General features: G+C 43.7%; 1 protein-coding gene across 3 annotated transcripts in view; it reads right to left on the bottom strand.

Moving 5' to 3' along the window:
- Positions 1–22,139, bottom strand: part of bcas3 (BCAS3 microtubule associated cell migration factor) — a 975,956-nt gene extending 953,817 nt beyond the window's left edge. For 2 of the 3 annotated variants that reach the window (XM_072243678.1, XM_072243680.1), the window contains exon 1: positions 22,050–22,139. The gene's annotated coding sequence lies outside the window, so the exon portion shown is untranslated. The remainder of the gene's footprint in view (positions 1–22,049) is intronic. The other variant, XM_072243679.1, reaches the window with a different exon arrangement.
- Positions 22,140–25,720: the final 3,581 nt, after the last annotated feature.

Raw genomic sequence — 25,720 nt, 5'->3', positions numbered from 1 at the left:
CTGTGTGTCCAGTTTTTGGGCACAGAGCTCAAAAAAGCAAAGTGGCAGATTTTTAACATCGTAAACCAGCAAGTTGTTTGTTACGTCTCCCCGCTCACTGGGAAAATGGAGACACCACTTTCTCCCTTGTTAGGGAGTGAGAGAGCCTGTAGTATGTCGAGTACCGAGTGAAACATGAAGTCTTTGGGGTAACTGCAAGTCTGTGTCTTTGCTGTTGCTTTGCTTACATTTGAGTGCTCGACAGCGGTGCCGATGTTCTTTTTTGCTGGGGGGAGGGGTGATTGTTGCTCACTACCGCTTACAAGCGAGAGGGGGGAACTGGGGAGGACTTTGGGGTTCTAACATTTAACTGTCAATAGACAAGAAACAATAGGTGCAGGAGTAGGCCATTCAGCCCTTCGAGCCAGCACCACCATTCACTGTGATCATGGCTGATCATCCACAATCAGTACCCTGTTCCTGCCTTCTCCCCATATTCCGACTCCACTATCTTTGAGCTCTATCTAACTCTTCCTTGAAAGAATCCAGAGAATTGGCCTGCACCGCCTTCAGAGGCAGAGCATTCCACAGATCCACAACCCTCTGTGTGAAAAAGTTTTTCCTCAACTCCGTTCTAAATGGCCTACCCCTTATTCTTAAACTGTGGCCTCTGGTTCTGGACTCCCCCAACATCGGGAACATGTTTCCTGCCTCTAGCGTGTCCAATCCCTTAATAATCTTATATGTTTCAATCAGATCCCCTCTCATTCTTCTAAATTTTAGTTTATACAAGCCCAGTCACTCCAATCTTTCAACATATGTCATTCCCGCCATCCCTGGAATTAACCCAGTGAACCTCCACTGCACTCCCTCCATAGCAAGAATGTCCTTCCCCAAATTTGGAGACCAAAACTGCACACAATACTCCAGATGGGGTCTCACCAGGTCCCTGTACAACTGCAGAAGGACCTCTTTGCTCCTATACTCAACTCCCCTTGTTATGAAGGCCAACATGCCATTAGCTTTCTTCACTGCCTGCTGTACCTGTATACTTACTTTCAGTGACTGATGAACAAGGACACCCAGATCTCGTTTTACTTCCCCTTTTCCTAACTTGACACCATTCAGATAGTAATCTGCCATCCTGTTCTTGCCACCAAAGTGGCTAACCTCACATTTATCCACATTAAACTGCATCTGCCATGCATCTGCCCACTCACCCAACCTGTCCAAGTCACCCTGCATTCTCATAACATCCTCCCTATATTTCACACTGTCACCCAGCTTTGTGTCATCTGCAAATTTGCTAATGTTACTTTTAATCCCTTCATCTAAATCATTAATGTATATTGTAAATAGCTGCGGTCCCAGCACTGAGCCTTATGGTACCCCACTAGTCACTGCCTGCCACTCTGAAAAGGACCCGTTAATCCCTACTCTTTGTTTCCTGTCTGCCAACCAATTTTCTATCCATGTTAATACCCTACCCTCAATACCATGTGCTCTAATTTTGCCCACTAACCTCCTATGTGGGACCTTATCAAAGCCTTTCTGAAAGTCCAGGTACACTACATCCACTGGCTTTCCCATGTCCATTTTCATAGTTACCTCCTCAAAAAATTCCAGAAGATTAGTTAAGCATGATTTCCCCTTCGTAAATCCATGCTGACTCCAACCTATCCTGCTACTGCTATCCAAATATGCCGCTATTTCATCTTTTATAATTGACTGCAGCATCTTCCCCACCACTGATGTCAGACTAACTGGTCTATAATTGCCTATTTTCTCTCTCCCTCCTTTCTTAAATCGTTCATTCTTTGGGACACTCTTCTGTTTTCGTGGATGATTGCGAAGAAAAAGCATTTCAGGATGTATATTGTATACATTTCCCTGACATTAAATTGTACCTTTGAACCTTTGAACTTTTTGTAGCTGCATGCTATTCCAGCTGTGTGGCAACAAAGGCTATGTGCGCGGGAGCATTTCAATTACTGCACAGCTTAGAGGGAACTGTGCACCTAATATGCCTTAAGAACACCAGGACGACATCTTATGTAATATGAATATGTTCCAACACTTCACCATTCATTTCCTTTAATTTGTTAGCCTGCATGACTTTCTTCACAGTAAATATTGATGGGAAATATTCAGACATCTCATCCATCTCCTATGGCTCCACACAGACAACTATTTTGTTAATTAAGGGAACCTAACCTCTCTCCAGGTACCCTTTTGTGTTTAATATACTTGCAGAATCTCTTAAAATTCCCCTTTACCTATCAGCCAAAGCTATCTCATGTCCTCTTTTGGCTATGTTGACTCCCCTTTTGACCTCATCTTATCCACTTAAACTGAGAAACAATTCCAGTTCACATTAATTAACTCATAACTGAATTGTGAAGTTGCTTTAGCAATCTACTCAGATTTATCAAAAAAGGTTCCTACCACCCACTAGCTAACTAGAGTTGAGCAATAAAGGCCAGTCTCATTACAACCATTCACATCCAGAGAATGAATCATTTTAAATTAATGACTTCACAAAATATAGGAAAAAATAAATATTTTAAAAAGGGGCACAGAGAAACTCAAGAACAATCTGGAGCTAAATACGCTCAAGACTGTGGAGATGTGGACTTCAGGAGGAGCCCCCCAATACTCCCCCCACTCATTATACTCAACAGTATTGTGTCTGCTGTGGAGACCTTCAGGTTTCTGGGTGTCACAATCTCCCAGGACCTGGAGTGGACACCCAACGTGGACACTCTTATCAAAAAGGCTCAGCAGAGGTTGTATTTCCTATGTCAACTCAGGAAGTACACCTGCCTCAGGAGCTGCTGATTCAATTCTATTCAGGAATAATCCAGTTTGTTCTCAGTTCGCCCATCGCTGTCTGGTTTGGATGAACTGCCAAACAAGGCAAGAATGGACTCCAAAGAACCGTCAGGGCTGCAGAAAGGATTATTGGTGTGAAGCTGCCCTCGGTTCAGGACTTATATGCATCTAGAGTCAGGAAGCGAGCAAGCAGCATCATTGTAGACCCATCACACCCTGGACATCACCTGTTCCAACTCCTTCCTTCTGGTAGGCACTTTAGATCACTGTATGCCAGGACAAATAGGTACAAGAACAGTTTCTTTCCATATGCCATCAGTATTATGAACACTTGAATTTTGTCTATTATAAACCAAGTCCACCTGTACATACACAGGTATACTTCATTGTATATAGTTCACAATTATTTGCACCATTGTTTCGTTTGCTTTTTGATTCTGTACAGTGAGAGCTCAGGGAAACCGGCATGAAATTCCCTGTATGTGTCCACATACTTGGCGATAATAAAGGATTCTGATTCTAATTCTGATTCTGAAACTCAAGTGGTGAGAATTATTACAAGGGATACAAACTACTTTCAATATTTCAAACTGAGTTTAGTCCAGGAAGAAGCAAAACTCACAAGTTGCTTAAACTAAGATTGTAGAAATCTTAAATGAAAAAAAGTGCAGAAAATGCTAGAAAAACTCAACAGCTCAGGCAACATCTACAGACAGGAAAACAGCTTATGTTTCGGTCTAACCTGCAAAAGATGCTGGAAGAGCTCAAAAAGTCAAGCAGCATATATGGAAATGAATTAAGAGTCAACGTTTCAGGTTAAGACCCTTCATCAGGATCACTTCATGAGACCTGATAAGGGTCTCAGCCCAAAACACCTTCTGAGCAACACACACACACACAAAATGCTGGAGGAACTTATCAGGCCAGGCAGCATCTATGGAAAGTAGTATAGTCGACGTTTCAGGCCAAGACCCTTTGGCAGGTCTCAGCCCGAAACATCGACTGTACTTTTTTCCATGGATGCTGCCTGGCCTGCTGAGCTTCTCCAGCATTTTGTGTGTGCTGCTTGGATTTCCAGCATCTCCAGATTTTCTTTTGTTTCCAAAACATCTTCTCTTCCTTTCCATAGACTCCAGCATTTTGTGTGTATTATTTTGGATTTTCAGAATCAGCAGAATCCCTTGTGTTTATGCTTCAGACTGTTGCCCTTTCAGAACTGGGAAAAGTTAGAAATCAAACAAGATTTAATTTGCGGAGAAAGCAGGCTTGGAAACAAAAGCAAAAGGAAAGGTCTGTGATACAACGTTGACCAGGAAAGACAGAACACCACAATTGGCAGTGTCATTCAATCAATCCAGGTTTATTTCATTCTTGTTCAATATGCATCAAAATTAGGGTCAGCATTTCTAGAATTTAATGTCGACATTTCATAGCAGTTGCTTTTGAAAAGAAAGTTCGACCATGCTTCGCGAGCTCAAGGCACATGCAACACATTTCAAAGCTGAGAATTAATTTTGAAGTATTGCTTCTTTGTAATGAAAGGAACATGGTGATCAATTCTGTTTATAACAAGGTGCCACAACCAGCAACGTGATAACAGGTGGATTATCTGTTTCAGTGATATTAATTAACGGATAAATATTGGCCAAGGCACTTCAAATGGTGTCTCGGGATATTCTTCAGCAATCTGAGAGGCCAGACAGGGCCTTAGATGAACATGTCATCCAAGTGACAACACAGCATTCAAAGGGACAAATCCAACAGTGCAACATTCTTCCCTGGTAGTGATAGCCTACTGAGCTGCAGAGAACAAGTGTGTGTTAGACAAATTATGATTGATTACTTCCTTCCAGTGAACATTAAGGAATATGTTGAAAACCTATCCTCAAAACTAATGATTCAGAGCTAACATTAGGCACCATCTGAATATAGTTTTTTCCCTTTGTAGTTATTTTAAATTGAAGTACAAAGTATATTTATTATCAAAATATGTATATGGCACTATAAACAACTCTGAGATTAATTTTCTCGCGGGTGTACACAGCAGATACAAAGAAACACAATGGAATCAATGAAAAACCTAAATATAAAGACAGACAAGCAATCAATTTGCAAAACACAAACTGTGCAAATACAAAAAAAAACAAATATTTACGCTTTTTCTCTATCATGTATTGTGTTGTACTGCGTCCATAAAGACATCAAATTTCATGACATAAGCCAGTATATTACAAAAAATTCTGATTCTAAACATGATTTGTAAAGTCCTTGAAAGTAAGTCCACAGGTTGTTGAATCAGTTTGCTGTTGAGGTGAGTGAAGTTATCCAGAAGCCTGGTAGTTGAAGGGTGATAAATGTTTCTGAATCCAGTGGGGTACATCCTGCCCAATGGCAGCAGAAACAAGATAGCCTGGATGGTGGAGGTCCTTGATGTTGGATGCTGCAGTAATTAACTTCTACAAATGCTCTAAGGTTCAGATCAGACTAATGAAATCTACTGCAAATACAAAAGATTTTAACAAAACTAAACCAGCACACTGATTAGACTGCATCAAATCATTTATATGCAAAAAAATTAAACTAGTTTCATTTTCAACAAATGAAACTCTTACAAGTTATCTGCACATGTTCTAATTATTACTCTGAGGAATCTTAAATTTCCATCAGTTATACTGAGATTTCTACTAATGTCAATAAAACAATGAATTAATTTCGCAAACAACAGGAATTCTGCAGATGCTGGAAGTTCAAGCGACACACATAAAAGTTGCTGGTGAACGCAGCAGGCCAGGCAGCATCTCTAGGAAGAGGTGCAGTCGACACTTCAGGCCGAGACCTTTCGTCAGGACTAACGAAGGGTCTCGGCCTGAAACGTCGACTGCACCTCTTCCTAGGGATGCTGCCTGGCCTGCTGCGTTCACCAGCAACTTTTATGTGTGTTGAATGAATTAATTTCACATTTTTTATTCCAAACTTTCATATCTCTAATATTTATGTGGAATAGATTTTCATATCATTCAGCTAATTATGCAAAGAGCATCCAAATGGCTTGAACTGGCCCTAGAGTTTTGATGCTTTTTTTTTTAATCTGCCACATTAACTATATCTGAAGCAGCAATCCAATCAGATTACCTTATCAGAGTCAGAGTCATACAACACTACAGCACAGAAACAGGACAGCTAGTCCATACCGAACTATTAATGTGCCTAGACCCACCAATCTGCACCCAGGTGATAGACTTCCATACCCCTCTTAATCATGTAACTATCCAAATTTTTCTTAAATGTTGAAATCAAACACACATCTAGCAGCTCCAGTGGCAGCCTGTTCCACAAGCTCACAACCTTCTGAGAAGAAGTTCTCCCTCATGTTCCCTTTAAATATTTCACTTTTCACCCTTAATCCTTGACCTCTCACCCAATCTCAGTGGAAAAAGCCAGCTTGCATTTATCTTTGCATTTAGAGGTTTTGCATACCTTATCAAATCTCCCCTCATTCCCTACGCTCCAGGGAATAAAGTCCTTATTCAACCTTTCCCTCTAACTCAAGTTTGGCAACATTCTTGTAAATTTTCTCCACACATTTTCGACCTTATTTACAGCTTTCCTGTAGGTAGTTATATTGAATCACTTTGTAGGAAAATGTTCCTTTGAAGCATTTCCACATTTATAATGTGAGAAATGCTTCAGTTAGCAGTAAACTCTCACAGCTAGCAATGAGATAGTGACCACATGTGTTAGTGATAATGATGCAAGGATAAATGTTAGATAGTGTGCTGGAAGAAATGCCCATCACCTTCAAATTACTGCCTTCAGATCTCTTTCCTCAGTCAGAGGGTGACTGGGACATCAGCATGAATTGACTTCATGGTTGGCACAGATACTGTGGGATGAAAAGCCTGTTCTTGCATTCTATGTACTGTGTGGCAAGTTAACATACTATGCAAAGGAGATAACTTTCAGCCTTTAGAATTAGAATTTATTTAAATCTTACATCCACCTCACAATGTGAAGGAGTACAAATCTTTGTGTTATGACTCCACTGCAATGTACAGACATGTAAATTTAGAAGTCTAATGGCTTGTAGAAAGAAGCTGTCCCATAGCCTGTTGGTCCTGGCTTTAGTGCTGCAGTAGTGTTTTCCAGACAAAAGCAGCTAAAGCAGTTTATGGTTGGGGTGACTGGTGTCTCTGATTATCTTTCAGGCCTTCTTTCTGCAGCTGCTGCTACAAACGTCCTTAATGGAGGGAAGTTCACATCCACAGATGCACAGGGCTGTCTGTACCACTCTCTGTAGTGCCCAGCAATCAAGGTTGGTGCAGTTCCCATAAAAAGCGGTGACACAACCAGTCGGTATGCTCTCAATGGTGCCCCTGTAAAGATCTTGAGGAATTGGGGGCCTATGCCAAATTTCTTCAGTTGCCTGAGGTGGAAGAGACACTGATTTTTTTGCCACAAAGCCGGTGTGTACAGTCCAGGTGAGATCATTGGTGATGTGTATACCGAGGAACTTGACACTACTCACCCTTTCAACTGCAAACCCATTGATGGTGATCAGGCCCAGCCCGTTTCCGTTCCTCCTGTAATCCACAATCAGCTCTTTTGTTTTTTGTACATTGAGGGAGAGGTTGTTATCCTGGTACAGTGCCAGGATGTCAAACTCTCCTCTCCTCTGTAGGCTGTCCCATTTTCGTTAGAAATAAGACCGATCAAAGTCGTGTCATCTGCGAAATTGATCAGCAGATTGGAGCTATGTGTGCACCGGCAGTACAGTCATGGGTGTAAAGGGAGTAGAGAAAGGGATTCAGAATACAACCCTGGTAGGAGGGTCCAATTTCTCTATTGGAATATATCAATTGGAATAGAAATTATAAGCTGCCCCCCCCCAAATCCATCTATAGTATTACTAAGTCATCTCCAATACAAGAATATAAGGAATGAAATTCCTTTTTATTTAGAAACATAGAAAATCTACAGCACATTACAGGCCCTTTGGCCCACAATGTTGTGCCAACCATGTAACCTACTCTAGAAGATGTCTAGAATTCCCTTAACACATAGCCCTTACTTTCCTAAGCTCCACGAACCCATCTAAGAGTCTGTTAAAAGACCATAAGACCATAAGACAATAAGGCAAAGGAGCAGAAGTAGGCCATTTGGCCCATTGAGTCTGCTCCGCCATTTTATCATGAGCTGATCCATTTTATCCTATTTAGTCCCACTGCCCCGCCTTCTCACCATAACCTTTGATGCCCTGGCTACTCAGATACCTATCAATCTCTGCCTTAAATACACCCAATGACGTGGCCTCCACTGCTGCCCGTGGCAACAAATTCCATAGATTCACCATCCTCTGACTAAAAAAATGTCTTCGCATTTCTGTTCTGAATGGGTGCCCTTCAATCCTTACGTCATGCCCTCTCGTACTAGACTCCCCCATCATGGGAAACAACTTTGCCACATCCACTCTGTCCATGCCTTTTAACATTCGAAATGTTTCTATAAGGTCTCCCCTCATTCTTCTAAACTCCAAGGAATACAGTCCAAGAGCGGACAAACGTTCCTCATATGTTAACCCTCTCATTCCCGGAATCATTCTAGTGAATCTTCTCTGTACCCTCTCCCAACGTCAGCACATCCTTTCTTAAATATGGAGACCAAAACTGCCCACAGTACTCCAAGTAAGGTCTCACCAGCGCCTTATAGAGCCTCAACATCACATCCCTGCTCCTATACTCTATTCCTCCAGAAATGAATGCCAACATTGCATTCGCCTTCTTCACTACCGACTCAACCTGGAGGTTAACTTTAAGGGAATCCTGTACGAGGACTCCCAAGTCCTGTTGCATCTCAGAACTTTGAATTCTTTCCCCATTTAAATAATAGTCTGCCCATTTATTTTTTCTGCCAAAGTGCATAACCATACACTTTCCAACATTGTACTTCATTTGCCACTTCTCTGCCCATTCTTCCAATCTATCCAAGTCTCTCTGCAGACTCTCCGTTTCCTCAGCACTACCAGCCCCTCCACCTATCTTCGTATCGTCAGCAAACTTAGCCACAAAGCCATCTATTCCATAATCCAAATCGTTGATGTACAATGTAAAAAGAAGCAGCCCCAACACTGATCCCTGTGGAACACCACTGGTAACTGGCAGCCAACCAGAATAGGATCCCTTTATTCCCACTCTCTGTTTCCTGCCAATCAGCCAATGCTCTATCCACATATGTAACTTTCCTGTAATTCCATGGGCTCTTATCTTGTTAAGCAGCCTCATGTGTGGCACCTTGTCAAAGGCCTTCTGAAAATCCAAATATACAACATCCACTGCATCTCCCCTGTCTAGCCTACTGGTAATTTCCTCAAAAAATTGTAATAGGTTTGTCAGGCAGGATTTTCCTTTAAGGAATCCATGCTGAGTTCTGCCTATCTTGTCATATGCCTCCAGGTACTCTGTAACCTCATGCTTGACAATCGACTCCAACAACTTCCCAACCACCGACGTCAAGCTAACAGGTCTATAATTTCCTTTTTGCTTCCTTGTCCCCTTCTTAAATAGCAGAGTGACATTTGCAATCTTCCAGTCTTCTGGAACCATGCCAGAATCTATCGACTTTTGAAGGATCATCGCTAATGCCTCCGCAATCTCCACAGCCTATTGTATCCACCTCTACCACCTTCACTTGCAGTGCATTCCACTCACCCACCATTCTCTGTGTGAAGAACTTACCTCTGACACCTCCCTTGTATCTACTTCCAAGCAACTTAAAACTATCCCTCCTCGTGTTAGCCATTTCAGCCCTGGGAAAAAGCCTCTGACTATCCACACGATCAATGCCTCTCATCATCTTATACACCTCTATCAGGTCACCTCTCATCCTCCGTCGCTCCAAGGAGAAAAGGCCAAGTTTATTCAACCTATTCTCATAAGGCATGCTCCCCAATCCAGGCAGCACCCTTGTTAATCTCCTCTGCACTCTCTATAGCAGGGGTCCCCAACCTTTTTTGCACCGCGGACCAGGTTAATATTGACAATATTCTTGCAGACTGGCCGACTTGGGGGGCGGGGGGGGGGGGGGTGTTAACCACGACCGGAATATAGGTGATAAATCAGCTATAAGTCATTAATCAGTGGCTAATACAATTTTTTTACTAAAAGGGTTTATCTAATGAATTTAATATTAAGCACACAGTGCATATTTTCCCCGCATGACTATAGTGATAAGTCAATTATAAGTCATAAGAGGGTTCCTTATGTCCAGTCTATTCCGCAATTTAGTTTTCGTTGCATTCATTGCAGAAAACTCCGCTTCGCAGAGACATGATGTTGGAAATGGAAGCAACATTTTCAGTGCTTTCGTGGCTATCTCAGGATATCCAGCCTTGACTTTGATCCAAAATGCTGGCAGAATGTTATGTCAAACATACTTTTCAGCCCACCGCCACTTGCAAGCTCAAGGAGTTGATCTTCTTTCCATGCTGACATGGATGATTCACCAGGGAAATTCACAAATGGGTCACGGACCCATTCCTTTGCATGTCTTGGGTCGTTTTTGGTTGGGAAGTAATGCTCGAATTCTGTCGACAGCAAAGATAGGTGTTCGCGCAGCAGCTGTGAGCCTCAGTCTCTCCCAAATTCCCAGCTAATGTTGGGAATATGTCAAATATGCCCCTGTCCACTCACCGTCCCCACAGTTCCAGTTTGGCTGTGAAAGCAGGCACTTTATCTGCCAACTTGAAGACAGTTGTCATTCTCCCCTGGAGTGACAAATTGAGTTCATTGAGCAGGTTGAAGATGTCACACAGATAAGCGAGTTTTGCTTTCCACTCCTCATCACTGAAGTGTGCTGCCAGTGGTGACTTTTTTCCTAAAAGAAATCTCTGTAGCTGCTCTCTTAACTCAAAAACCCTGGCCAGGGCTCTCCCCCTTGATAGCCACCTGACTTCAGTGTGTAAGAGAAGGCGTTTGTGCTCTGCATCCATTTCCTCGCAAAGCTGCTCAAACAGACATGTGTTAAGGGCATTTGCTTTGATGTGATTGATAACTTCAACAATGTCACTCAATACGCTGTTAAGATCAGGTGAGATTTTTCGGCTAGCCAGCATTTCCCTGTATGTGACACAGTGTGTAGACTGGCATTCAAGAGCAACCTCTTTGACTTGGGTAGTGAAACCAGACTCGTTAAGCCATTCCAACAGCTGTGCTTCGATGTCCTCCGCTACGTCATCAATTCTCCTTGAAACTGTGGTAGCTGAAAGAGAAACCTGTGCCATCTTGTTAGCTGCAGCTTCTCCCAACAGTTCACAGCACATGTCCGCGGCAGCAGGCAGAATCAATTCTTCACCAACAGTGAAAGGCTTCTTAGCCTTAGCAATACGGCTAGCCACTAAGTACGACACTCTCAGAGCAATAGACAATAGACAATAGGTGCAGGAGTAGGCCATTCGGCCCTTCGAGCCAGCACCACCATTCACTGTGATCATGGCTGATCATCCACAATCAGCATCCAGTTCCTGCCTTATCCCCATAATCTTTGATTCCGCTATCTTTAAGAGCTCTATCCATCTCTTTCTTGAAAGCATCCAGAGACTTGGCCTCCACAGCCTTCTGGGGCAGAGCATTCCATATATCCACCACTCTCTGGGTGAAAAAGTTTTTCCTCAACTCTGTTCTAAATGGCCTACCCCTTATTCTTAAACTGTGGCCTCTGGTTCTGGACTCACCCATCAGCGGGAACATGCTTCCTGCCTCCAGTGTGTCCAATCCCTTAATAATCTTATATGTTTCAAGAAGATCCCCTCTCAGCCTTCTAAATTCCAGAGTATACAAGCCCAGTCGCTCCAATCTTTCAACATATGACAGTCCCGCCATCCCGGGAATTAACCTTGTGAACCTACGCTGCACTCCCTCAATAGCAAGAATGTCCTTCCTCAAATTTGGAGACCAAAGCTGCACACAGTACTCCAGGTGTGGTCTCACCTGGGCCCTGTACAGCTGCAGAAGGACCTCTTTGCTCTTATACTCAATTCCTCTTGTTATGAAGGCCAGCATGCCATTAGCTTTCTTCACTGCCTGCTATACTTGCATGCTTGCTTTCAGTGACTGATGTATAAGAACACCTAGATCTCGTTGTACTTCCCCTTTTTGCAGCAGCATTTGTGGAGGTGGTGGCTCTCAGCACTTGCTTCTGTTCTGCTTGCTCACGTTTTTTCCACTCAAAGAACTCAACAGGTTTGTCTTTAAGTGCAGGGTGCTTGGACTCAAGGTGCCGAAGCAGCTTTGAGAGCTTCATTGCCTCATTAGACAGCTTGTCTCCACATATCACACACAGGGGACTTGGAGCGTGCGAGTCACCGGTCGCAATAAAGCCATTTTTTATGTACGACTTGTCGTATTTTCTGTTGAAGGAAACTTTCTTTTTTTTTGCAGTCTTGGGCTCAGCTGTTTCTGCGTTATCATCATTGTTAGGCCTTTTATGTCCCCTACCATCTCTTCCAAAGAAACTCTCAAGCGACGTTTGTTTTTTCACTCATCGAGTAGTTGTAGGTTAATGACCAACTGACGACCTCACGTGGGTAATGACCTCACGTGCATTCAAGTTCAACAGTGGGCGTGACAGGGAATGAGGAAAGGTGCAGTTGACTTATATCGTTTCCTCGCAGCCCAGTAGCACATGCTTTGCTACTGGGGACCACTGCTCTATAGTATCCACATCCTTCCTGTAATGAGGTGACCAGACCCCAAGTGGGGTCTAACTAAGGTCTTATATAGCTCTAACATTACCTCTCAGCTCTTGAACTCAATCCCACGGTTAATGAAGGCCAACACACCATACGCCTTCTTAACAACACTGTCAACCTACACAGCAGCTTTTATTGTCCTATGGATATGGACCCCAAGATTTCTCGGATCCTCCACTCTGCCAGCAGTCTTACCATTAATATTATATTCTGTCTTCAAATTTGACCTACTGAAATGAAACACTTCACACTTTTCTGTGTTGAACTCCATCTGCCACTCCTTAGCCCAGTTCTGCATCCCAGCAATGTCCTGCTGTAACTTATGACAGCCCTCCACACTATCCACAACACACCTAACTTTTGTATCATCAGCAAACTTACTAACCCACCTTTCTACTTCCTCATCTAGGTCATTTATAAAAATCACAAAGAGGAGGGGTCCCAGAACAGAACCCTGTAAAACACCACTGGTCACTGACCTCCATGCAGAATACAAACCATCCACAACCACCCTTTGTTTCCTGTGGTCAAGCCATTTCTGGATCCACAAAGCAAGGTCTTCTTGGATCCCATGCATCATTACTTTCTGAATGAGCCTCACATGGGAAACTTTATCAAATGCCTTACTGATATCCATATACACTACATCCACTGCTCTACCTTCATCAAGATGTTGTGTTACATCCTCAAAGATCTCAATCCGGCTTGTAAGGCAGGACCTTCCCTTGACAAAGCCATGCTGATTAACCCTAATCAGATTATGTCTCATAAATCCTGCGTCTCAGGATCTTCTCCACAACTTGCCCACCACCTTTTATTTCTCAAAGAGAGAGAAGCAATTGAATGGGCAGTTTTTAAATAGTCTGAATAACAAATAAATCATGCCAGATTGCTATTTAGCACCACAGAATATCACAGTAAATTCAAAGTAGAAAAAATTAGCTTTACTTGTCACATGTATATTGAAACATACAGTGAAATGCTTCATTTCCATCAAATCAAACCAGCAAGGATCGTGGGGGTCACCCGCAAATGTCACCATGCTTCTGGTGCTAACATAATCTGCCCGCAATTTACTAAACCTAACCGTATATGCTTGGACCATGGCGAGAAACTGGAACACCCAGAGAAAACCCAAGTGGTCACAGGGAGAACGTACAAATTCCCTTCAGGCAGCTGCGGGAATTGAACCCCAAATGGTATTCGCTGGTGCTGTAAAATGACTCATGTACAGGTGATAGAAGATATTTCAAAATAAGGGAAAAATTTCAAAAAGTACAAATAAGTGATCACTTCTCAAAATTTGTTAGTTAAGCAGCACAAAGTTCTTCGCGACCCATTGAGGAAGAGTCCGCAAACATTTAGGCAGAAGTATATAGATTCTGGATGCGCAAGGGCCTGAAAGTTTACCAAAGAAACAAGTGCACTGTTGAGGTTACAATCAAATCAGTCTGACTATTATACTACTGAGCAGTGTCAAGAGGCTGCGGGTCCTACTCCAGCTCCTAATTACTATGTTCCTGCCTGGACGATGGCAATCTCTCCACTGGAAAGCTGACAAAGGCTGCACAGAGAGGAACACTGAAATAAAATGTGTGATGACTCATCCACAATTCAAGCCGAAATTGGAAAAAGGAATTTTATTTACCTCCTACACTTCTTTGAGGCAGATTACAAGACCATGCTGAATAAACTATTAGTAAACACCATAAGACAAATAACAAAAGAACTCTGAAAACAAGGGCAACACACACACAAAGAGATGGAAAAACTCAGCAGGTCAGGCAGCATTTACAGAAATGAATAAATAGTTGACAATCCAGAACTGCAAAGGAAGGGGGAAGACACAGGAATAAAAAGGGTGGGGGGGTGGGGAAGAAGGACTAGCTAGAAGGTGATTGGTGAAGCCAAGAGGGTGGGAAAGAATAAAGATTGGAGTTGAAGAAATCTGATAGGAGAGGAGACTGGACCATAGGAGAAAGAGAAGGAGGAGGTCACTAGAGGGAGATAATAGGCAGGTGACGGGAAAAATTAAAAAGCCTGAGTGGGGAATAGAAAAGGGAAGGGCGGAGGGGAAAACAATTACCAGAAGTAATCATCATTCATGCCTTCAGGTCGGAGGCTACCTAGACGGAATGTGAGGTGTTGCTCCTTCACCCTAAGAGTGGCCTCACCGTGGCAAAAAGGAGATCATGGACCGACATTTCAGAACGGGAATGAGGATAGGAAATAAAATGATTGGCCATCAGGAAATTTCACTTTTTGCATATAGCCACCGGGAAATTCCGGTTTCAGTGGATGGCCACCGGGAGAGGAACATTAATCAAGTGTACAGACTATATTTCACATCCATCATCATGAAATGTTTCGAGAGGTTTGTCATGAGGCACATCAAGACCCTGCTGCCCCCCTCACTGCACCCCCTGCAGTTCGCATACCGTCCCAACCGTTCAATAGACGACGCCATTGGCATCACCCTCCACCTGGCCCTAACACACCTGGACAAAAAAAGACACGTACATTCCAATGCTGTCCATAGACTTCAGTTCAGCATTCAAGACAATCATTCCTCAGTAACTGATTGGAAAGCTGAGCCTGCTGGGCTGGAACTCCTCCCCCTGCAACTGGATCCTAGACTTCCTGACTGGGAGACCTCAGTCAGTCCAGATTGGAAGCAGCATCTCCAACACCATCACACTGAGCACGGGGGCCCCCCAGGGCTGTGTGCTCAGTCAACTGCTGTTCACTCTGCTGACCCACAACTGTGCAGCAATAAACAGCTCCAATCACATCATCAAGTTCGCCAATGACACGACTATGGTGGGTCTCATCAGCAAGAACGATGAGTCAGCATACAGAGAGGAGGTACAGCGGCTAACGGACTGGTGCAGAGCTAACAACCTGTCTCTGAATGTGAACAAAACAAAAGAGATGGTTGTTGACTTTAGGAGGACACAAAACGACCACTCTCCGCTGAACATCGACGACTCCTCCATAGAAATCGTTAAGAGCACCAAATTTCTTGGTGTTCACCTGGCAGAGAATCTCACCTAGTCCCTCAACACCAGCTCCATAGCAAAGAAAGCCCAGCAACGTCTCTACTTTCTGCGAAGGCTGAGAAAAATCCATCTCCCACCCGCCATTCTCACCACATTCTATAGAGGTTGTATTCCTGAGAGCTGCATCACTGCCTGGTTCGGAAATTGCACCATCTCGGATCGCAAGACCCTGCAGCAGATAGTGAGGTCAGCTGAGATCATCGGGGTCTCTCTTCCCACCATTACAGGCATTTACACCACACACTGCATCCGTAAAGCAAACAGGATTATGAAGGACCCCACGCACCCCTCATACAAACTCTTCTCCCTCCTGCCATCTGGCAAAAGACACCAAAGTGTTCATGCTGTCACGACCAGACTGTGTAACAGTTTCTTCCCACAAGCCATCAGACTCCTCAATACCCAGAGCTTGGACTGACACCAGCCTACTGCCCTCTACTGTGCCTATTGTCTTGTTTATTATTTATTGTAATGCCTGCACTGTTTTGTGCACTTTATGCAGTCCTGGGTAGGTCTGTAGTCTAGTGTAGTTTTGTGTTGTTTTTACGTAGTTCAGTGTAGTTTTTGTATTGTTCATGTAGCACCATGGTCCTGAAAAACGTTGTCCCATTTTTACTGTGTACTGTACCAGCAGTTATGGTCAAAATGACAATAAAATGTGACTTGACTTGACTACAGCAATAAACAACTATCAGAAATACTTTATCAGTTGTAGCACTTCCAGTTTGCTGCCTGTAGGTCTTCACAGGTGAAGAGTGAAAATAAATATTTTCATAGTGAAACATAATTATATGGATCAAAGGCTACTGATGCAATTTTATACCCACTCATTCTCAGTGTTTGTGTACACTGATACAATTAAACACAGCAAAGTACAGATTTTCCTGCAGTACAAGTCTGAGGAACTACAGTGTCACCCATGGCAGTACAGCATAATTATAGGCTGAACTATTTGCAAAGGCAGTTTTCATTATACAGTATATACTTATGACTAAATTTATAATGAGAATTACAAATAATGCAGTATTAAACACAAAAAATGAAATTAGTTCTAAAGAATTTTGAAATCAAAATCAGAGCACTGAGAGGGATCAGAACAAAATCACACACGAAAAAAGCAGAAAACAGGAAATCTTTCCCAAAAACCATATATTCACTGGATCGCGGGAGGAGAGAGAGCAGTGCGCCGCGCGTGCGCAGCCCTCCGGTGAAAAATGATATCGTATCCATTAAATAGGGACCGTGGACAATTCTGATTTGATGGAGACGTACGTGAAAGCAGAGAGGAACATCTGGAGAAATTTCTGAAACGCCAGTTCACTGCTGTTGTTACTGCGCGGTCGGGAATCTTTCGGAGGGAAGGCCTCAAAATCCCCGGCTTTGCCTGCTGTTGGCGACCGAGATGGAGATCGAATGGGTCGGATAGAGACGGCGCTCAGTACTCGGTGTCGGACAGCTGATCAGAGCTCGAAGTTTTCGGATGACTCAGAGAAGGACTGTGGTCGGGCATGGCAGGGAGAGTTTTTCTTCTTTCTCCCGTCTGCGTGAGATGTGAGACATTTGAGAGACTTTGAACTTTTTACTGAGCTCATGGACTTCTTCATCAAGTTATGGTATTGTTGCACTATTGTAACTATATGTTATAAGTATGTGGTTTTGTCAGTTTTTTTCAGTCTTGGTCTGTCCTGTGTTTTGTGATAATCACACTGGAGGAAATATTGTATCATTTCTTAATGCATGCATTACTAAATGACAATAAAAGAGAGGACTGCGTGTCTTCATAATCTAAACTAAAGAGCTGGTTGTTGTGTTCAGGTAGAGGAAAGAAGGAATTCAGTCTACATTGGATCAGTGGAGGAGAGAATAAGCACTTTTAAATTCCCGGGCATTAACATGACAGATAACTTGTCCTGGACCAAGAACAGAGATGCAATCATAGGGAATGCATGCCAGAGCCAAAGCCTTACTTTCTTTAGAGGATAAGGTGATACCAGCTCATCACCGAACACGCTTAACAAATTTCTGCATATGCACTGTCGAAAGGGTCCTGCTGGGTGCATCACGGTCTGGTATTGCAATTCGAATGCACAAATATATAAGAAGCTGCAGAGAATAGTGGACTCTGCCCAATACACCACAGGAACATCTAGGAAGCTACATCTATCAGCAAAGACCACCACTGTCTAGGGCATGCCATCTTCTCACAGCAACCATCAGACAGGAGGTACAGAAGCCTGAAATCCCACACTACCAGGTTCAGGAACAGTTACTTCCTTTCAGCCCTTAATCATACTGTTTAACAATACTATAAACACTTTGACCACTTCGCACCAAAATGGACTTCATTCTTCTTTTTTATTCTGATTGTCTTTTCCCGTAAAACCTGGGTATATTTTATGTTTATTTAAGTTCATTTTGTATATGCTGCCTATAAAATGCCATGCCAAAGTCAAAGTTGTATGCACAAGCACAGGTGCAATGAAAAACTTACTCCCAACAGCATCACAGGCACATAGCAAATACATCCTGAGCAAAACAAAATCTGAGCAGCATTCTGTTCCTGGGCATTTCCCTTTACTTCAGAAGACAATGATGTTGCCATTGTTCTGAGTTACAGTAACAGCTACAGAGGTGATGTTGGACTTGGCATCCCACATCGTTGTCATGCTTGATTAGTGAGATAACCCGTCAGTTCTCTACAACGAACAATTCAAAGAAGGGAAGAAAAATAACCTCTGTAAGATGCAAATACACCCAATGCTCACTTTCTGACATACCCTCTATACCTAATAAAGTGGCCACTCAGTGTACATTTATGGTCATCTGCCACTGTTGCCCATCTACTTCAAGGTCTGACGTGTTTTGTGTTCTTCTACACACTACTGTCATAATGCGTGGTTATTTGAGTTAATGTCGCCTTCCTGTCAGCTGGAACCAGTCTGGCCACTCTCCCCTGACCTCTCTCATTGACAAGATTTTTGCCCACAAAGTTGCTGCTCACTGGAAGTTTTACGCCATTCTCTGTAAACTCTAAAGACTGGAGTACACAAAAATCCCAGAAGATAAGCTGTTCCTGAGACACTCAAACCTGGCTGGGACTCCACGGTCAAGGTCACTCAAATCACATTTCTTTTGTTTGGTCTAAACAACAACTGAATCTCTTGACCATGTCTGCATATTTTTATACAATGATGTGCCATCACATGACTGGCCGATTAGATATTTGCAGTAACAAGCAGGTGTACTTAATGAAATGAGTGTATTATCATAATTATGGCATGCCAAGGGTGACTGTATCAATGTTTTGCCATTCACAATCACACAAGAATGTTGGAAATGTCTAACATTGTAGCACAATTATCACATCGCAATATCACGTTAGTTCAATTATCATGGGTTCAATTACCCAAAGTCTAAACTAGCACTCCACTGCAGGGCGGAGTGGACAAGCACAGTCCTATCACTACAGAGAGAGCCCAGCACGATCAAAAGAGAGCCACAGAAGGAGCCCTGCACTGTTCCAGTGATGCCAGAGCAAGCCCAGCATTGTCACAGACTGAGCCCAGCACTGTACTATGGGCGCTGCAGTGAGACCCTAGGGTGCTACTGCGGGGATCTAACGCTGTCCCTGATATGCTCGAGAAACCAGAGCCCTCTCAAGGCTGCTACTGCTCAAACCCTATACTGTCAAAACGATATGACCGAGACAGCTCCTCAGAGTCACGCTTGTCAAACTGTGAATTGCTACTAAACTAGCCTGCCACCCTCTTGCAAATTTCTAGCTAAGTTGTAGAGAGCATTCTGACTGGTTGTATCAGCGTTTTATTTGGAGGGGCCACTGCACAGGAGTGAAAAAAGGCAGAAGTTTACATACTCTGCCAGCTCCATCATGGACGCTAGCCTCCCCACCATTGAGGACATCATCAAAAGCCTTATCCATCATGAAGAAACCTCGTCATTCAGGACATGCCCTCTTCTCATTACTACTATCAGGAAGGAGGTACAGGAGCCTGTAGACACACACTCAGTGGTTTAGGAACAATTTCCTACTCTCTGCCATCAGATTTCTGAACAGTTCATGAACACTACCTTACCATTTTTCTCCTTTGCACTTTTGTTTATATATTCTTATTGTACATTATAGTAAATTTTATGTATCACACTTGTACTGCTGCCACAAAACAACAAATTTCATAACACATGTCCAGATAATAAGTCTGAATCTGATTTTGTCCTGGAGTACTACTTTCAAAATAGTTCCATCAGAGCACAACACTGTAAAATAGGCATTAGTGAAAGAATCTTTCACTGCCAGAGGGAGCTATAGACAAAAACTGCCTATGTCTTTTCTGTGAGAGGCAGCCTGGTTTCAGGGTGCACTGCCTGGCAAGCTGGGCACTATCTGAGGGCACACTACCGACAGAAACACACAAAGGACTGTAGGATCTCATGAAATCAGGCAGCTTCTAGGAAGGAAAATAAGCAGTCGACCCTTCGTTTAGACTGAAAAGAAGAAAGAAGTGAGCCAGTATAAAAAGACTGATGCAAGAAGTGGAAGAACTGGCAGGATGCACGGTAGTGGGGGTGATTAGCAGATGAGGGAATGCAGAGTGGGAATGAGGTCAGAAGTTGATAGGTGGAAGTGACAAAGGCATGAAATCTGATAGGAGAGGAAGATAGGAAGGGGAATCAGCAGAAGTGTATGTGAAATAGAGAGATGGAGAGGATTGGGGGAGGGAAAAGAGTTTGAGCCAGATGGGTCAGGAGGAGAAATGGGACAAAGAGGCTTTACAAGAAACTTTACAATTTGATGTTCATGGTGCCAGGTTAAAAGCTATCTTGGCAGAATATGAGTTTGTGTTTTAGCCTCAACTTGGCAGTGGAGGAGGCTGAGGACAGACAGTGCAGGAATGGGGAGTGGAATTACAATGGGTGGCAACTGGAAAATCCCAGCTGACATGGCAGATAGAGGGAAAGTGATTGGTGAGGTAGTAACCCAATCTGCCTCCAGTCTTACTCATGTAGGCAATGCCATAACCTGAGATCCTAATGCTCTAGATAACACCATTGCATTTCAGCATGGAAGAGGTGTCTGTTTCCCTCCACAGATGCTGCCTGACCACAGAGCTTCTCCAACTTTGCGTTTTGCTCCAGATTCCAGTGTCAGCACTGTCTCAGAGCAGACCACTAGGGAAGCCAGACACTATCCATGAGCACTTCTGAGAGGGCCAGAGTGGTCCTAAAGCATACCACTGCGAGAACCCCAGAAAGAGCCAGGGCACGTTACAGAGAGTACTCATGGTGCCAGGGCACACTACAAGAGAGCCCAACAGACCCAGGGCACATTACTGAGAGAATCCAGCACAGACCCATAGGAAATTACTGAAAGAACACAGCACAGTTCTGGGATGCAATAATGAAGAGAACCCAGCAAGGTCCTATTGTGCAGTACTGAGAGAACACAGTACTGTCCTGGGATGCAGCACTGAGAAAGGCCAGCATTATCCCAGAGCTGGTACATCAGACCTGCACCGTCCAAGTGCCGGTGCTGAGGGACCTACTTAGCCCTGTTCTTCGTGGGATTTAGCCATAGTCATAGTCATAGTCATACTTTATTGATCCCGGGGGAAATTGGTTTTCATTACAGTTGCACCATAAATAATAAATAGCAGTAACACCATAACTAGTTAAATAGTAATATGTAAATTATGCCAGTAAATCATGAAATAAGTCCAGGACCAGCCTATTGGCTCAGGGTGTCTGACCCTCCAAGGGAGGAGTTGTAAAGATTGATGGCCACAGGCAGGAATGACTTCCTGTGACGCTCTGTGTTGCATCTCGGTGGAATGAGTCTCTGGCTGAATGTACTCCTGTGCCCACCCAGTACATTATGTAGTGGATGGGAGACATTGTCCAAGATGGCATGCAACTTAGACAGCATCCTCTTTTCAGACACCACCGTCAGAGAGTCCAGTTCCATCCCCACAACATCACTAGCCTTACGAATGAGTTTGTTGATTCTGTTGGTGTCTGCTACCCTCAGCCTGCTGCCCCAGCACACAACAGCAAACATGATAGCACTGGCCACCACAGACTCGTAGAACATCCTCAGCATCGTCCGGCAGATGTTAAAGGACCTCAGTCTCCTCAGGAAATAGAAATAGATGTGCGCTAACTGGCTACCGCACTTCCTGCATTCCCGTCACTGCAACGTTGGCCGGAGAGTATAGGGCGCCCCGTGGCGATGAAACGCCCCAAGTGGTTTCTCTAATAGGGCAAGGCAACTAGGTTCCCACCGCTCCATTGTTGCCCGTACGGTCCTCGCTCTGTGCGAGCCCAGCCCAGGGCAGCCGCTTCCCCCGACACCCCACCCCTCCAGAACTTTGTCCACACAAAGTAGTGCAAATCAATGGATATCACTAAAATCGGATACGAACCCGCGCTTTCCTCGGTGGCTTCCCTCAGCAGCTGCTCACAGGTGATCAGGCACCAAACATGCTAGAATGCGTCCAGTCAGGACCTTGTTTGACGGACATCTCCCGCAACCAATCCAAATGTGAAATTATTCAACGCCCCCCTAATGCGAACTGCCAATCAAACGTTTCAGCCAATCAGGGCGCGATGGGTGGACTTCCTTCCTGCGCCACCAGAGAAACGGGCCTAGGTCTAGAGGGGAACAGATTTCGGTTTATTCGTCAAATCAGTCAGAATTTCCACCACGTTTTGTCATCGATCTATAATGAATGTATAATTATGCCATCCCTGAAGGGAATAAACTGGTTAGAATCCTCTGTGGAGAAATTGCCAACCGTTCCCAGTGATGAGTCTACGTTTTGTTTACATCGAAATCTCGCGAATCTTTGATAACATCTCGTGTTTGCCGAAGCGTCAATCATCGGGATATCGTCACGCCCGTTGTCAATCATCGGGATATCGTCACACCCGTTGTCAATCATCCGGACTGTCAGTAGCCCTGCTGTTTCATCAACAGAATGTCTGCCACTCAGCAGCATCGGTGTCAAGGAGACCCCGTCAGAACCGGGCACGTAGAAAGGCAAGCTTGCTTTAAATTTCTGAAAGGTGGGGAAAGTAATGTTTGTGCAAGTAGTGTGCACAAAATGCTGGAGGAACTCAGCAGGTCAGGCAACATCTATTGAGATGCAAGGGTTTCCAGCCTGGCGTCCATGGACCCTTTGCTTAATGGTATTGGTCCATGGCATAGAAAAGATTGGAACCTCAGACTGAGAGGAATAAGAAGTCGACGTTCCACTCCGAGTCCCTTTATCATTGGTAGTGATGCTGCTAGACCTTATGAGTTCCTCCAGCATTTTGCTAGTGCTGTTCTGGATTTCCAGCATCTGCAGAATCTCCTGTGTTGATGTTTGTGAAAGGCTGCAGGCCTAAGTTGTCAAGGTAAAAGTTGCTTTAAAATCAGCAATTGGAACTAAATGATACAAAAACAAAATGAAACAGAACAAATTCAAACAGATAAAACACGAACTGTGAATAAAAAAGATGGCCTTGCTTAAGTTGTTAAGCTCAATGCTAAAGTGTTAAGAGTTGTAAATTGTCAGAACATCAGATGGTGTTCCTCAAGTTGACACTATGTATCATTGAAACAACACAGAAGGCCAAAGATAAAGAGTTTAGAGTGGAAGAGGATCAGATACTAAATGCTGAGTGGTTGAAGACATTTTCAACCTCTCACTGCTACAGTTGGAAGTTCCCGTCTGCTTCAAAAAGGCAACCAGTGCCCAAGAAGAGTGGCGTGAGCTGCCTTACTGACTATCATCCAGTAGCATACATATTAAATTGAAATGTTTTAAGAGGTTGGTCATGGCTAGAATCAACTCCTCCATCAGCAAGGACTTAAACCCTCTGCAATTTGTTTATCACCACAATAGGTCTATAGCAGACGCGATCTCAAAGGCTCTTCACACACCCTTCGATCAGCTGGACAATACAAACACCTATATCAGGATGCTCAAGCAACACACATCAAAGTTGCTGGTGAATGCAGCAGGCCAGGCAGCATCTCTAGGAAGAGGTACAGTCGACGTTTCAGGACGAGACCCTTCATCAGGCCAAGACCGTCCTGATGAAGGGTCTTGGCCCGAAACATCAACTGTACCTCCTCCTAGAGATGCTGCCTGGCCTGCTACATTCACCACAACTTTGATGTGTGTTGCTTGAATCTCCAGCATCCGCAGAATTCCCCGTGTCAGGATGCTGTTTATTGACTATACCTCAGCATTTATCACCATCATTTCTACGATCCTGATCGAAAAGCTACAGAACCTGGGCCTCTGTACCTCCCTCTGCAACTGGATCCTCTACTTCCTAACTGGAAGTCCACAATCTGTGCAGATTGACGATAATATCTCCTCACTGACAATCAACACTGGCACTCCTCAGGGATGTGCTCTTCGGCCACTGCTCTACTGTATCTGCACGCATGACTGTGTGGCTAGGCATAGCTCAAATGCCATCTATAAATTTATTGATGATACAACTATTTTTGGCAGAATCTCAGATGGAGATGAGAGGGTGTACATGAGCGAGATATGCCAGCTAGTTGAGTGGTGTCACAGCAACAACCTCACAGTCAATCTCAGTAAGACCAAAGGAAAGAAGGGTAAGATGAAGGAGCATGAACCAGTCCTCATAGAGGGATCAGAAGTGGAGAGAGTGAGCAGTTTCAAGTTCCTGGGTGTCAAGATCTCTTAGGATCTGACCTGGTCTCAACATATCAATGCAGCTATAAAGAAGGCAAAACAGTAGCTATATTTTATTAGGATGAAATGTCACCTGGAAAACTTCTGCAGATACACCATGGAGGGCATTCTGATAGGCTACATCACTGTTTGGTAAGGGAGCGGGGTTGCTACTTCATAGGGTTGAAAGAAGCTATGGAAAGTTATAATATTAGTCAGCTCCATCTTGGGTACCAGCCCCCGTAGTATCCAAGACATCTTCAAGGAGTGGTGCCTCAGAAAGGTGGCATCCTTCATTAAGGACCCTCATCACCCAGGGCATGCCCTCTTCACATATTACTGTCAGGAAGGAGGTACAGAAGCCTGAAGGCACACACTCAGCAATTCAGGAACAGCTTCTTCCCCTCTGCCATCCGATTCCAAAATGGACACTGAACCCATGAACACTACTTCACTTTTTTCTCTGTTATTGCACTCGTTTTAATTTAACTATTTAACATACATGTATATGCTTACTGTAATTGATTGACTTTATTTCTATATTATCATGTATTGCATTGTACTGTTGCTGCTAAGTTAACAAATTTCACAACATGCTGGTGATATTAAACCCGATTCTGATGTGGCTCATGATAGGGTCAGGATTCTAATCTCAACATAGTTTTACAAAACTAACCCAAATGGCTTTTTTTTTAAATAAGCTTTATTTGTCACATGTATATTAAAACAATTATTGAATTCATATTGGTATTCATGACCAACACAGCCCAGGGATGGTTTCCATGTTGTGAGTGCCAATTATGGTACACTTGACTAAAAGTGCAGCTGTATCACTGCTTCACCTGGTGGGATCTCAGGTCTGGCAGGTGGTGAAAGAACGGACCAGAGACTCATGGAATGAACAGTCCCTTACAAATGCCAAAATGGGACAGCAGATTATGCCTGCTGATGGAATCCCAATGAGGAAGCAGAAATTATGCAGAACGATCTGCTCAACGTGGAGGCTAGTGGGAGGAGGGTGAGTACAATGCTCTGAGAGGAGTAAGGATAGTACAAGCACTGTGTTGCTAATAGGTTGGTGCAACTGAATGTTAACACTAATTGTGAACAAAGACATCCAGATCCTAGTGGACACCAACATTTTAAAAAATCCTTTTATTTCTCCGACCAAAATAAACGATATTTTTTACATTATATTCCACCAAACGTAGCAGTTACTGCAATGCTTTACAGTGCCAGTGATCACCAGTCAGGATTCAATTCCCGTAAGGAATTTTCACATTCTCCCCATGACCGTGAGGGTTTCCTCCCACATTCCGGAAACGTACAGTTAAGCTGAGAGTTAATGAGTTGTGGGTATGCTGTGTTGGCGCCAGAAGCATGGCGACAGCTCC

The sequence above is a fragment of the Mobula birostris genome, chromosome 25, assembly GCF_030028105.1.
Source record: "Mobula birostris isolate sMobBir1 chromosome 25, sMobBir1.hap1, whole genome shotgun sequence".
In the NCBI taxonomy this organism is placed as follows: domain Eukaryota; kingdom Metazoa; phylum Chordata; class Chondrichthyes; order Myliobatiformes; family Myliobatidae; genus Mobula; species Mobula birostris.
Note: the sequence above shows the minus strand (reverse complement) of the source record. Positions and strands in the feature narration are given on the sequence as shown.